We start from the raw sequence: 16,431 nt of genomic DNA, 5'->3' as shown, positions 1-16,431 counted from the left end.
TAAAAGTGGAAATTAGTGTCTAATTCAGGGTTACAGGTGAGAAGTTTTGATGTAGGAAAACAGATGTGGGGCGCGAGGAGGGCCAAGTCCCAGGTCTCGGGACATACCCTGCCAAGTGTGGATCCTTGGCAGGAAAGACTTCAAGTGCGAGCCACCGTTGAGTTGAGGTAGATTTATTTAGAGAGATACATACTGCATAGAGTGTAAGGCAAGAGAAAGGCAAAGAAAGAGGTGTGGGAGTTGGGTGCTCAGGTTAAAGTAAAAGTAGGTACACACTCCATAGACAGAGTGCAGGCCGTCTCCAAAGGGGAAAGAGAGCGCAAAGTGCCACCAGGCGTGGTGTTGCCACTTTTTATGGTCGTAGTAGCTTCACAGGGCTACAGGTGGGATCAATCCAACTGCCCTGGGGAAGGGGCTGGGATTACCAGGAATTGGGCCATGGCCCATTCTTTGGCCTTTTGAGGTTGGCCTTGGGGCTGTCATGGCACCTGCGGGCATGTTCATTGTTACAATGAGCATATAATGAAGATGAAGTTCTTCTAGATGTTAAGCCTCTTAATCCTTGAGACCCACTAGGAGGTGAATCTTCCACCATTTTGGTGTTAAATTGCTGTCATTACTTGAGTGGTTGTGCCCTGCCCTCTTCCCTCCTGTCTCAGTTTGAGTAAAGCTTTTACCACTTATTATTTGATTTTTTTTATAAAAAAAAATTCTTATCCTCTGTTCCTAGTCTTACCTGTTACTATATATTAAAAAAAAAAAGTAAAGTCTCCATTGGGTTTAATAAATCATGAATTTCAAATGAATCATGGGAGAAAATCTCAGTTTGCAATGAGCTGAGAAATAAATGAGAAGTGTAGAAGTGGGCATAGGCAGTCTAAACTCAAGAAATGGTGAGCTGTGTGAAGAGAAAGAAGCAGGGCAACTTCTGGACTGGTCAAAGCCAGTCATCCACCACTTGCCCTTACTCAGCACTTAAGTCCCACCACCAGCACCACCAACACCACCACCACCACAGTTCTCAAGAGCAAGGTTTACAGGATGCTAAGGGTAATAAAGCCAAGACAGACCACAGCTTATCTGCTAAACCTCCTGCAAAGCCAGAAACCAAGCCTAAAAAGACTCCTGCAAAGAAAGGATAGAAGATACCCAAAGGGAGAAAAAGAGAAAACTGGCAACGATGGGAATAACCATACAAAAAAAGAAGATGCCAAATAGACCAGGCACCAAGGCTAAGGGGCTGGAGATCGCACATGAGGTATGTGTAGTTTTGACAAGTGAATACTTCTGTGAGTGTACTGTTTAAAATTCTACTTTTTGTCAAGTTTTATAAAAATGTAAAATTTTGTTTTAATTGTAGAATAGACAAACAAGATTATACTGTATAGCACAGGGAAATATACACAAGATCTTGTGGTAGCTCACGGTGAAAAAGAATGTATGTTCATGTATAACTGAAAAATTGTGCTCTACACTGGAATTTGACCCAACATTGTAAAATGATTATAAATCAATAAAAAATATTAAAGATGAAAAAAAAATGTAGAGTTTTAAGTTCTTTTAAAACTGTGTTGTTAGACTGCTTCATTATTTTGAGGTGGGAGGCTGTTTAAAAATGTCACTAAGAGAAAGTCTCAGCAGCAGATTGAAATGGGGGAAAATAATTCTCCCTTCTAGCTTTTTTGAAAGAATTCTGGTTCCCAAGAGGAGAGGTTCCCCAATGTTAGCACACATTGGCCACTTGACACAAACTTCTTGTTATATAGGGAAACTATTTTTTTTAATGCTGTCTTCTCCCTTAAACTCAAAGGTACCCTCCGAAATTAAATATATTGGACACCAGAATAAGGCAATCTGGACCTTCCACAATATTGAAAGGGCATCACTCAAGCTGTCCTTTCCTTTCTTTCTTTCCTTCTTTCTTTTCTTTCCTTCTTTCTTTTCTTTTTTCTTCCTTTCTTTCCTTCTTTCTTTTCTTTTTTCTTCCTTTCTTCCTTTCTTCCTTCCTTTCTTCCTTCCTTCCTTTCTTTCTTTCTTTCTTTCTTTCTTTCTTTCTTTCTTTCTTTCTTTCTTTCTTTCTTTCTTTCTTTCTTTCTTTCTTTCTTCCTCTCTCTCTCTCTCTCTTTCAACATTGTACAGGCTGAGAATTCTGTAACTTTTTTAATGAAAGAAAACCATTTCATCAAAATTAGAGTTAGCTCATGAAAAGTTAACAAATTAACTGAATATGGTTCCAAAGGTGTTTTGGGCCTAGCTTAACCTGTCCAGGCACCAGTCCATATAGTGATGTTTCTGCAGTAGAACTCAGTAGAACTCACAATAACCCTTTCCTACTGGCACTCTAGCAATCTATTCTAAGGACTCAGTATGGGTTGGGTCAGAGCCCCAGACCCAGACTGTGGTGGTGCCTTAACAGATGAAGTATAAACAGCCTGAACTGAGGCAGACACCATGTGAAATAGATAAACAAAGAAGCAAATAAATTATACATATATAAAACATATATATGATAGATATCACTATAGATAGATGCCAAATAGTGATATAGATGACATAGATATAAATCTAAAAGTGGTTCCTGACACAAGCTTCTAAAATCCTTGTAAATAGGAGTGCTAGAAGTATCTTTTGTTCTAACATTTAGTCTTTGATTCCAGTTCCTGACACAGAGCTCCTAAATCCCTTGGAATTTCCTGGATGATAGGACTGTCTTTGGTTCCAATGAGGTGACTCTTGGTGGAATCTTGGATGGTCACCAGAAAGACTAAGCCATGATTAGAAGCTTGGAATTTTCTGCCCCATCCTTCATTCTTTAGAGAAAGGGAAAGGGTGGGAAATGGAGGTGATAAAGCCCATGTGATAAATTTTCTGTAAAAATCCCAATATTATGGGGTTCAGGGAACTTCCAGGTTGGTGAACACATCCACATATGGGAGGGTGACATACTCCAACTCCACAGGTACAGAAGCTCCTGCTCACAGGACCGTTACATCTTCCCCTATGAATCTCTTCTTCTGGCTGTTCATTTGTGCCCTTTATCATACTCTTTATTATACAATAAACTGATATTTATTTGTAGAAGTTGTGGGCAACTTGGGGACCTACTACTTGAAATTGGAGTCTGAAGTAGAGGGCAGTCTCATGGAGCTGAGCCTTTAACCTATGGGGTCTGGATTAACTTTGGTTAGTGTCAAAATTGAGTTGAATTATAGAATACCCAGCTGGTGTCACAGAGAATTGCTCGGTGTGGGGAAAACCCCATATATCTGATGCCAGAACAGCTATGAATGTGGAAGTAGTGTGAGAGTAAAGGAGAAACTCACAGGGGCAAGAGTGGGTTTACCCCCGTTGATCTTCTTACTTCATGTGGTGAGAGTACCATCTGGACCTTAATATTTTTCTAAAAAAATTTTAAATGGAGGTACTGAGGCTTGAACCCAGGACCTCATGCATGCTAAGTAGGCACTCTACAACTGAGCTCTACCCACCCTCCCTGGACCTTGATGCTCTTGCTTAGAAGATGCCCTTCCCCTAAATGACTTGGCCATTCTTCCTCTTTGGGCTCACTCTACTTTCCTTCTGCTCTGACTGGATGATCTATTCTAGCATTCTGATCACTATTTGTATATTTACATAAGTAGATGATTATCTATTCAACTTGTCTTTATTCTGGTCACTTTTACTGTAACTGGAAGAATAAATATAGTTTTATGTCTTATCCTGACTGATGAACACACTTGGAACATAGCAAAAGCCCAGATGACATTTGGAAAATAATCAGCTTGTAGATGTGGCCAGATGTTATAATCTCTTGGAAGTATCTCCTGAAAGATAGCTTTTCTACTATTTATGGATGGTAAATTATGACTTTCTGGTAATTGGTTCTATGAGAGTATTCTTTGAATACATTCCCTGAAACTTGACAAACCTGAAAGCTATTCAGAATCAGTTTGTTCACAAGTTCTAGCTTATTGCATGTTCCCGAATTTAAAATGGGACAATACTTTAGGGTCGAGTACGCGCATGATCTGTTTAGCACATCTGATGTCTTTTTGAGAACAGAAGATCGAATGATATAGTCTAACATGGTTAATAGCATTCTACAGGAAAATGTGTTCTGAATGCTAAACAATCAAATTGCAGAAGAATATTGTCAGTTATTCCAAAAAGGTAGAAGATAAGGAAGATTGAGGAAAAGAGAGGATATGGCAAAGTTGGAGGAAAAGAACTACCATTTAATAAGCTCATGAATCAGACTTTGGTCAAGGAGCTCATATATTATCTTATCTATTCCATAATGGGACTCTGGAAGGTAGGTGTTGTTGTGCTTACTTTACCGATAAAGATACTGAGCCTCAGAAAAGCCAACATACTCACATTTACGTCACTAATAAGGAATGAAGTTGGGATTCAATCCAAGTGAGTTTATATCACTCCAGGCTGCTGAGGAGATGTGGGAGACCTTTGAGAGGGTAAGTCTCACTATTCAGTAGGAGCTAAACTACACTGTAGAAAATTAAGTAGGAAATGTGTGGGCAGGATGTGGAGGCAGTGATGGAGACCACAGGTTTGAGTGTTATTCACCGTCACCCTGCCAGACATCTTGTGTCCAGCCTCAGCTGTACTTTCCTCAGTGCTGCCAACCATTCTTTTACTTGTCTCCTCTCCTCAGGGATTACTGCAAAGCTTCACATTCACCTTGAGCATTCCATCACATCTCATGTGCCCTTCTAAGTTGATTATCCTGCCTATCCCACAGATATGATTGAGCCTCTCATAAAAATCAGTCAACTGCTTATCCTGCAGGAAAGTGAATCTATGCCACCTTAACCTTGCTTCCTCCTGCCTCAGGAAAAAGGATAGCATCTGTCTGTCATGACAGCCATAACAATGTTCAGCCCTCTCTCATTTTTTTCTTACAAAATATGTTCATTGTTCCCAGATATTTAGCAGCTGTGAAAAACAACACTAAAGCTTCAATAAACAATACCCTGGACTCAATCTTAATGCCCTAGCGGCATAAGACTTTGACATAGATATTGATTGCTACTGGCAGCGGTAGTAGTACCTTTGGTAAAGTGATACCATTAAGGAGCGATGATCACGATACTGGGCATCATCAGCCAGCCAAAGCAGAGGAGGAGGAAGATAGTAGATGCCCTGGGTGCTGCTCTGTGGAGCATGCATAAGACCTTGGACAATGGATTTCACTTCTCTGATCCTCAGTTTCCTACTTCACAAGTGGGCATAATAGTAGTATCTATATCACAGTGTTGTAATGATAACTTTCTTATCATAAACAAAACTCTTCTTGACTTTGCATTCTCCCTCTTTCCTTCCCTTAGAAATCTAGTTCTCTGAAAGAAGAGTCTACAATCCCTGTTTCCTTATCTCTCATCCAGTCCTGAATCCAAAGCAGACAGGCTTCTGCCTTCCCCAAGCCACTGAAACTGTGATCTCCTGATGTCAAACTCAGTGGTCATTTTTAGCCTTCATCTTCTTGGGTCTTCCCTCAACATTCAACCTATTAACCACTCCTTCCCTAGAATTTTATGTTCTCTTTCCTCCATGACAGCACTCCTGTTTTATTTCTACCTCTCTGACTCTATTTCCTGTGTTCATTTTTATTATTGGTATTTCCAAAAATTGTGTCCTTCATCCTTTCTCTTCTCACATATGGTCCCTGAATAATTTACTCTTGTTCTGTGGCTTCATCTGTCCCCTATCACATTATTCATGAGGGAGTTTTTCTAATAAGAAGAGAAAGTTGATATTAATATAGGCAGTTGGCTCCTTCACAAGAGAGTGAGTCTCAAGGCAGCCTTCCCTCCACCCTCACCATTGTCTGGTCTGCACAGCTTTTCTGACAAACAAACCCAGCCAAGGATGGTTTTCCACCAAGTCTGAGAGGTAATCTCTAAACTCTTGGAATGTCCAGCCTGTTAGGAGTGTCTTTGTTTGCCAGAGGGGCTTGCACTTGCCAGATAGTAACAATGTGATTTAGGGTAAAGGTTGTGAGCCACATCCAAAATGTGATTCAGGGTGGGGGTTTTGGGTCATATATATCAGCTCCACCTCCTGAAAGGGTGAAAATTGAGATCAGCCATATTGGAGCCTAAATGATGAAATCCAGTACTGACTCTGGACAGCAAGACTGGAGTAAGCTTCTCTGACTGACAATACTTCATGTGTATTGTCACACATCATTGCCAGGAAGAGTTGATGCTGCCCATGACTCCATGGGCAGAGGACATGTTTTCAAGCCCTCCTGGACTGTGCCACAAGCATCCCTTCCCTTGGCTGATCTTAATCTGTATCCTTTCCCTATAATAAACCATAAGTAAAGCAATTGTCAGTGATCTTTTTTTAACAAGTGGGGAGACAGACCCAGAGACATTAGCACAGCAAGAACCTCACACAGTGGCCAAGTGGCAGAGACAAGATTCAAACCCAAGCCCTGCAGTGTGCGCTAATCCTGTGGTTCCAGCTCTGTTCTCGTTCACAGGGACTTGCAAGGGTGAGGCTCATGCTCACTGCCCTGGTCTGAGTACCAGAACCACTTGGAGAGTCCCTTATGTCCACTCAGTTATGAACAGAGGTGAATTTTAGTGAGTTATGAAAACTGAGTGTGATTTTGGGAACTCCCTAAAGTAAAAATTAATGTCAGAAGTGAGGGAGTTCTTAGTGACTTCTTTCTAACTTCATAGTTGGCTAACCTTTACAAATAATTTCTGGTGATTGAGGAACTATAGATAGAAGTACCAACGCTTTCTCCCCTTTTAGATCTTCCGGAATCACAGGCATGATCATCCTCAGGGATGGAGGTTCATGACAAAAGGGTTTTAACAGTGGTTTGCCTGTTCTAAATGTATCTCTGTATTTTGGGCAGATGGTACTCTCCTAGATGATGCTGTTTTTATTCATTGCCAAGATTAATTTTATGGCCCATGCTGTCCTTCAACTGCATGATTAAATGTTTAATCACTTTGGAAATGAATTATAAGCTTTTTGAGCAATTATGGTATGGTTAGAATTCTTTATCCATAACACAGGAGTCTGTATGTTCAAAATTATCTCTGTGTCTTTGATGGTTAGTTGATATTCTTTGAGGAAAAGCATGTATAGCTGTAAGTAGAATCTCTGAGGTCCAAGTGCAGCAGCACAGAACCCATACATACAAACATTCTGGACAGAAACTGACAAAATAATAAGACTCCTGAAGAAATCTTCCTGGTCAATATCTAGGCATTGTGAATAAAGTCCATGCACAGCTAGATGCAAGGCACTCGTTCACACCTTTCATATTTTCTACGTCTCCTGAGTGTGACTCTCTTTGACCAATTTATGTGAGTATCCATAAGCAAGAAGAACCAGTGAATTGTTAGGAATGTCACTGTTTCTTATTATAGCCTATTGGTTGGGGTGGTATTGAAGTGAATGTGTGTGTGTATGTACATGTGTGTGTTGAACCAGGTTGTGTTGGAAATACATTGCAAATTTGAGAAGGACTGGGCTCCTTAGAAATTCTAATATGCTTACTTCTTTAAATTGAGAAATTAAGATTGTGATATCACTTTGCTCATTTTTAAGGAAACTATTGTATATTACGAAGTCAATAAAACTTTAAAACTTCTGAAAAAGAAAAAAAAACAGTGGTTTTCTACTTTTCTATGAATGTTCTGGAAAGCATTAAATTTCATTCACTTATCTCACTATTCTCTAATCACCCTCCACTGCTCCCATTATTTGTGTAGAACAGTTTACAAGACTCACCATGCTGTTATATTCTCAGGAGGTAAGTTTCTTGCATGTTTCAGTAAATATGCCATCTCCCTTTAAGGTAAAATTGACAAACCTTTATTTAGACTAAGGCAAAAAGAGAGAAGACTCAAATAAATAAAAACAGAAATGAAATAGGATGTATTACAACTGACATCACAGAAATACAAAACATCATAAGAAACTAGTATGAACAATTATATGCCAACAAACTGGATAACCCAGAAGAAATGGATAAATTCCCAGAAACATGCAAACTGTCAAGACTGAATCATGAAGAGACAGAAAATTTGAACAGACCAGTAACAAAAAAAGGAGATTGGATCAGCAATCAAAAACCTCTCAACAAAGAAAAAGCTGGCCGGGACCAGATGGTTTCACTGGTGAATACTACCAAACATTTAAAAAAAGAATTAACACCAATCCTTCTCAAACTCTTCCAAAAAAATTGAAGAGGAAGGAATATTCCTAAAATCATTTATTAGGCTAGCATTACCCTGATGCCAAAGCCATAAGGAACTACAAGGAAAGAAAACTACAGGCCAATATCTCTGATGAATACAGACACATAGATTCTCAACCAAATACTAGCACACCAACTTTAACAACACATTTAAAGAATTATACACCATGATCAAGCAGAAATTATCCCAGGAATGCAAGAACATTTCAACAAATACAAATAAATAAATATGATACAGCATATTAATAGAATAAAAGATAAAAATCATATGATCACCTTAATAGACGCAGAAAAAGCATTTGAAAAAATTCAGTATCTCTTAGTGATAAAAAATCTCAACAAATGAGGCAAAGAAAGAATGCACTTCAACACAATAAAGGCCATGTACAACAAAATGTTAACATTATATTCAATAGTGAAAGATTGAAAGCTTTTCTGCTAAGATTAAAAACAAGACAGGGGTGCCCACTCTCACCACTCCTGTTCACCATAGTGCTGTAAGTCCTAGTCAGAGTCATTATAGTCAGCTAATAAAGGCATTCAATTGGAAAGCAAGAAGTAACTTTGTCTAGACCCAGTCCCTCACGGATTCCAAGGGATGACTGTATATGAATATAAACATTGAAATTTACAGTTGGCGGTAGGCCCCCTGTGAAAACAGACTACGTTTGGCAGATATCTCTGTGTTTGTCACCTCCCACACACCCCTCAGCACCACCCCCGGCCCCCCTTCCTACATCCCCATCTCTCTTACCCAAGCCTGGCATGTGGCACACATAACCGTGTCAGCAAAAAGCAGCAAAGAGTCAGGGAATCTGAGATGAGGTATCAGTTAAGAGTGCTGTGACCTGTCTGAAGGGGTCAGGTAGCTTTTCTGCAACAGGGAGGGAGCTAGAGCATCACAGAAAGAGCAAAGGGTAAGTGGAAAGACAGACCAGGCTTGTGGCTCACTAGCATTCCTCTGCTGAAAACTGGGACTGGAACTTTATCTGATTATACCTAAGACCCAATGCCTGGCTCTTTGTAAGTATTTAGAAGCTGTTTTAAATGAATTAATAAAACTAATGGTTAATGTTTACTGACAACTTACATGGAGGTAGTCTCGATGCTACTTTAATATCTCTTATCTTGTTAAATACTTATAATCTTGTAGACCAAAAACTATGGTTATCCTCACTTCCCAGATGAGTAAACGAGGCATAGAGCATTAAAGTCATCTTGCCCAAGGCTAAACAGGGAGGAAGGGATAGAGAAAGACTCAAGTCTAGGCAGTGTGGCTAGAGCATCTGTGTGCTCACACACACACACTGGGCAATACTATCAGAGTGAGAGAGGGAGAGGCAGGAGTTATACTGAGGAGAAGAGTGATGTGAGGGGCTATGCTGTGAGTAACAAGGAATATGGACAATCTGTGGGTAAATGGACATTTCCTACATCACCTCATCTACTATATACCATCTTCTTGGAGAGGTTAATGAAGAGGTATCAGCAAAAGCTTGTAGTTGTTTTCTCTTCCAACCAAATCTGGAAATCACCACACATTAAAGCAGGAGAAATGGAAATTAGACACAGAGAAGAACCATGTTCTGAGATGCTGGAGTAGAAGACCTGCAAAGAGAGATGCTGGGATCAGACCTGCCTGAAAGGATTCTACTTTCCAGACTTTCAGGATTGAAAGAGGTTCCAATGCTGCAGGCACAAGACTTGGGTTACCCAAGGCTCCTCTGCTCTCCTTTCTTCTATCTTGATTTTCACATTTCAGAAGTTACGAAAACTGAACTAGAATCAGCTCTGAGCTCTAGACATCTGAATAAATTCCCTCACCCAGGAGACCCTCACAGGAAGTATTAACAGGATCATCCCCACCCACTGCCACCCCACCCACTGCCTTGCAGTCACGACAGTATTCCGCTTTAGAGTTACAAAATACTTTCACATCCATTCTACAGTTTTGCTCCCCAAATAACCCATGAGATTGGTAAGAGAAGGCAGTTTTTACCAGAACAACTCTGTGCTCCAACCACCACTTAGACTTTATCCATCACAGCCCTTGCCCTCTGCATTGTAATAGTTGCCTTATGTACAGATTTCCCTCAGCAGAGCATGGTTTATTTGAATGCAGACAAATGTCTTTCAACTGTATTTTCAATGCATAATACAGTGAATGATAAAAGTCATGTTAATGACAAATGAGGGGAACCAGGACCCTTCACCATAGTACTTAAGGTAGATCACTGGGTGTTTGGGGTCAGCATATGGGGGTCTAGTCATATCAGGCATGGTCCTGGGCACAAGAAAGGGGTAACCTTGCTTCATAGAGCTTCATTCCCCAAAGGACATGTCACATGATCGGTGGGACCCAGAGAGAGAGAATGTGATTTATGAAGCATGGAGACTGGAGTGTACATGAGACACATGAGATCTAATCACAATTCTCACACCTCTGCCCACGTGGAAGTGACGTGTAGAAATCGGGGTCAGTTTCAGGAAAGCACAGCCAGATACTCATAGCCAGCTGATCTGAAGAGGGCATGACAATCTGTAGAGTCCAAATTTGCACGTGGGCAAGAGGGAAGTGAGGACCCATAGAGGAAGTGGGTGTGCTTCTGGCTTCAGGCACTGGGCTTGAGGATTTCTGCTAACAGGAGGGTAGACTCTGTGGAGGTGTTGCCGGGAAGCCACTGACCAACGAGAACGTAACACTCTCATCGCATCTGCAGCCGATTTCTGTGACATCTCAAAGTACTACTTTATTAAAGCTGTGCACATTCCCAGGGACATTTTAACACTAACATAAAAATTTCAGAGTGAGTTAGGAGAAGCATTCTATTGAAAACGTCCAAAAATTTGGTCAAATTGTGATTGAAATGTGTTAGTGAGAAAGGTAACAAAATGTTCTTGTATTTTTTCAGCTTGAAATTTAAAGTTCTCTATTTCATATTTTAATGTCATGCTTAGTTATTTTACATACAAAAAATGTTAATGATAATTGAACGCAAAGTCACACCCTAAGAAATGTGACTGCTGTGCTTGCTCTATGGCCACTTTTGCATAACATACTTGAATTATAAATGTTTTGAAGATGAAATAACTATCAGAAAGCTGTTTTTAAAATTAGGTGAGTTCTACCAATACTGCCATCATTTAAAACAATAACCATTTCTCACTTTGAGATGACACACATTTCCTTTTCGAAATATAATAGCATTCTATTCTTTATAAACTTTCTTTTACCTCCCCAGAGTTTCTGAATCTTCCTTCATATTCTTCTCTGCCACTGTACCAATCTCACAGAAGATTGAGTCCTGAGATCCTGAGAAATCCCATCCCTTTTCTGCTCCCAATTTTCCTCTGAATAGAAAAAAATACTGAGTATCACTAATAATTACTCAACTCTCATTGCTCATTCATTCATGCACTCAATTCATTCATTCATGCATTCATTCAACATGTATTGAGGAACTACTATGTACCAGTTGTTCTAGTTGCTGAGAATAGAGTACTGAGCAAAGTCCCTCTTCTTAGAATTCTTAGATTTTACCATGATAAGTCCTATGGAATGTTGACCTGAAATAAATAGGCTGTCACCTACTTCTCTATCAAAGATGAGTTTATCTGGAATCAGCAAAAAATTGCAATTTGAGTTCTGCAACCATGATAAGCCGTGTCAAAGTCCCCACACAGCAAAGGAAGGAAAACACTTTTATAGAGAGGAAAAGAAAGTTGGGAGGGCTATAGTTAACAAAGCTCATGGCTTTTCACTGGCTGATTCTTGCCAGGAAAGAAGAGTCTTTCTTCTTCCTGTTGGGCTCTGCTATCATCTCAGGGCATGAGAACTCTCCCTGTTGGTCTCCCAACTCTATTTAATTAAGGTTTCTGTTTATTAACTTTTTTACAGGAAAAAAAATAATAAAGCAGAATAAAGGAATAGAGAGTAAAGATCAGGGAGTGTTGTATTATCAAGGGGACAAGGAAGCTGTCTTTAATAGGCAAAGTTGAGTAAATCTTAAGGAAGAGGTAGCCATGTGGATATCTAGGGGAAGAGCTTTCCTCTAGTGCAAATACCTTGAGGTGGGAATGTCTCTGGAGTATTCAGTAACAGTGAGGTGGTTAGTGTAACAGATTTGGAAAAAGCTGGGTAAAAGAGCTAGAAGATGACATCATAATGGTGGCCAAGAGCCATCATGTAGGGTCTTGGAAGCCCTGGAAAGGATTTTGCATATTATTCTAAGTAATACAGAAAACAACTGGCAAACAGAGTAATAATGAGATCTGATTTACATATTATAAATGCTACTCTACTGGCCCATCAAGAATAGATTACAGAAAGCCAAGGTTGAAGTAAGGAGATTAGTTAGATAGCCATTGTAATAGTGCAGGCAAGAGACAGTGGTAGCAAAGGTTGGTAAAGGTGATAAGAAGTGATTGGGTTCTAGGCATTTTCTAAGGTAGAGCTAATAGAATTTGCTGGTAAATGGACACAGGATATGAGAAAGTAGAGCCAAGAATAATTTTAATTTTCTAGCATGAAAAACTTAGGGACTGTGCAACAGTTTACTGAGGTGAAGACAGGTGGAGGAAGAAAAAGAGGGTAGGGAAACAAGAATTTGATTTGGCACATATGAAGTTTTAGATGTCTGTTAGACATTCAAATGGAGATGCTAAGTAGGTGACTGAATATACAAAACTGGAATTCAGGAAAAAGTCAGAGCTGGAAATAAAATTGGGTATTCAAATAAAGAGATTGAATGAGATCAGCTAGCGAATCAGAATAGATAAAGAAATGAGTAAGTCTAAGGACTGAATCCGGAGACTTTTCAATATTCATAGATGAGAGATATTTGCAACTTTGAGCAAAGGATAAAGAGTAGACTTGGGTAGGAGAGAACCAAGAGAGATTTTACCCATGGGTAAAAATGTCCCACAAACATATGAAGAGATGATTAACAAATAGTAAGTTTCTGATGCTAAGTTCCATGTTTCAAAGGCAATTATTTTCTGTTTTAGCATAAACTTTCTTTTTCAGTTCTTCTCTCCAGATTAATGGGGCATCCCTAGGATTTTTTTTACTGATCTCATTCCGCCCTATCCAGGCCCCTTCCTGTCTCAAAAATATTTTCTCTTCATATCTTTCCAGAAACCTTGGCATAGTCATTTCTAAGACAAGGAAAGCCTTGACATAAAGCACAAAAGTGAAATTGTTTGAATGCTTCAAAACTACTGTTTGATGAGTTTCTACAAAATGCCTTCTCTACAACCTCATTCTGTTTACCAAGAATATCAAGAATCAAGATCACAACATTTCAAAACTGCTATTTCTACCATTGCCACATTTGTACTAAGATGATTAACAAATGAGTAATACACCATAATGGAAAAATCGCTGGATTTGAAGTCACAATATCCGGATTCCTATCCTGGCTCTGCAAATAAAATGCTGTGTAACCTTGGGGAAAATATTGCTCTGGCTCTTAATAGAACTTGGTCAAGAAAAGTAAACAAATGCCAAACTGTGAGCCAAGTTAGAACAGTATCTTGAATAAAATTGCAGTTGTTGGCTGGAGTCCTGTTCACTCTCTTATTAGTTTCCATAATTTGCCTGCAGATTTTTTTGGATGTTCTATGTTAGCAGTGATGTGATCTGAAAATAATGATAATTTGTCTCTCCTTTTCTAATCCACATACATCTTATTTATTTTTATTTTCTTATTGCTTTGGGAAAGACACCAGTTAATTAATGAACAGTAGCAGTGACTGGAGAAATTCTTGCCTTAGTCTTGACTTTAATAGTATTGCTCCTAAAGGTCTAACATATAAGTATGATGTTTGCTTTAGTTTCCTACACATTTTTGCAATTATGAGTACTGAATTTTATCAAATTTTTATTACATCTTCTGAGATAATCATGTTATTTTGTCTTTAGTCAATGTAATGGATTTCACTGATAAGTTTTTATAACATTGGCCTATTCTCACATTCCTAGGACAACTGATATTTGGTCATGATGTATTTTTAATATACTGATGGATTTGATGTGTTAATGTTTCATTTAGGATCTTTGCAACTCTGTTCAGAAGTGATACTGGTCTGTAATTTTATTTTCCTGTCTTTGCATGATTTTGGTATCAAAGTCGTTTTTACATGTTCCTATCTCCTCATGTGTAATGGATTTCTACATCATTTCTTATTTTCAGCAATTATCTTAGTTTTGAGCAAGGCTATATAATTTAATACATTTGAAAATGTTTCATCTATCATTACTGTGTTTTTCAAGTTAGATAAGAGAAATATCCATGTTGGATTCATTTTGCCAATTAACAAGGAGTCCTTTTTTTAAGATTCCACCATTATTTCAACGATGTCAGAAGAGAGAAAGGATATAAAAACACATGATCAGACTTCTCCTTCTGAAGAAGATGAAGCATCACATTTCTCTCTGTTTTTCCCATTAAGTACAGATAAAGACCCTGAACATTGTACAGAAAACACAAACACAAGAAAATTTTAAAGTGGAGAGAAGAAACACTGGCTAGGGACCTCAAGATCCAAGGAATGACATAGAAATTAGTTCTCTAGGTTTCCTTTTTGTCATCTATATATCCTGGTCTGTACGTTAAACAAGTCTGTAACCCAGAAAAGCCAATCCCAGGAAAAGTCTGCTCTTTCTTGGCAAAAGACTGGAAAAGAGATGGCCTAGCAAGACAGAAGCCTTAGACAATAATCATCTTATTCCAGCCAAATGCGATTGGAAAAATATGGAACCCCACCTCCAGCAAAGGCCAAGTGGAAAGTCTAGCCCTCCACTCTCCCTTAGCAATAGGAGGAATCCATCTGGGTGCGGAAGACTGAACTTCCACTCTCACCCTGAAATTATGAGACACTACTCCCTCTTCTTGCTTGGAATGTTATTAAGGAAGGTCAAGGGAGAATTTGGATTTTCACAACCACTCAGTGGTAATAAGGTCATCCATTCCACCACCAGAATGTCAAAAATCATTCATCATACCAAAAACCAGGAAAATATCACTTGAATGGAAAAAGGCAATCAATAGGCAGCAAAACCAAGATGGCAGATGTTGGAATGATCTTAGAAGGATTTTAAAGCAGCCATTGTAAAAACGCTTCAACAAGTAATTATCACCACCCTGGAAACAAACAAAGGAACAAAAAAAACCCACTAGAAAGTCTTAGCAAAATAATAGAAGATATAAAGAAGAAACAAAGGGAAACTTTAGAACTGAATAATGTAATAACTGAAATTTAAATCTCACTTGATGGGCCTAATAGCAAAATGGAGATTATAAAGGAAAGGCTCAGTGTACTTGAAGATAGACAAGAGAAAATGCCCAATCTGAACAACAGAGAGAAAATAGACTGAGAAAAATTAACAGAAACTCAAAGTTCTATGTGGAAATCAGAAAAGAAAGTAATATTCATGTAATCACGGTCCCAGAATGAGGAGGGGAAAAAGAAGAATGAGGGGCTAAAAAAAAAAGAAAACTATTCAAAGAAATATTGAAATTTCTCCAAACTCGACAAAAGCACAAACCTACAGATTCAAGAAACTGAATGAATCCCAAACATGAGAAACTCAAGGAAATACATTCCAGGACACATTATAATCAACCAGCTGAAAACTAACAACAAAGAAAAAAATGTTTCATAACAGAGAGAAACAACACATTGACTATAGAGGAAAACAATTTAAATGACTGCTGATTTCTCACCAGAAGTCAATGAAGGCAAGAGGAGTGGCATAACATTTTTCAAGCGCTAAAAAAAAAGAATTATCAATCTAGGATATAAAACAAGGAAATGAAAATGAAATCAAGACAACCTCTTCCTGCTCCTGGGTATATATCCAAAAGGAACCCTACTTCAAACAGACACCTGCACCCCAATGTTTGTAGCAGCAGTATTTACAATAGCAAAGACATGGAAACAGCCTAAATGTCCATCAACAGATGACTGGATAAAGAAGCTGTGATATATTTATACAATGGAATACTATTCAGCCATAAAAACTGACAACATAATACCATTTGCAGCAACATGGATGTCCCTGGAGAATGTCATTCTAAGTGAAGTAAGCCAGAAAGAGAAAGGAAAATACCATATGAGATTGCTCATATGTGGAATCCAAAAAAGAAAAAAAAACAGAAATATAAAACAGAAACAGACTCATAGAC

This window comes from Vicugna pacos, chromosome 21 (genome assembly GCF_048564905.1).
Source record: "Vicugna pacos chromosome 21, VicPac4, whole genome shotgun sequence".
Classification (NCBI taxonomy): Eukaryota; Metazoa; Chordata; class Mammalia; order Artiodactyla; family Camelidae; genus Vicugna; species Vicugna pacos.
This window is presented reverse-complemented; position numbering follows the sequence as displayed.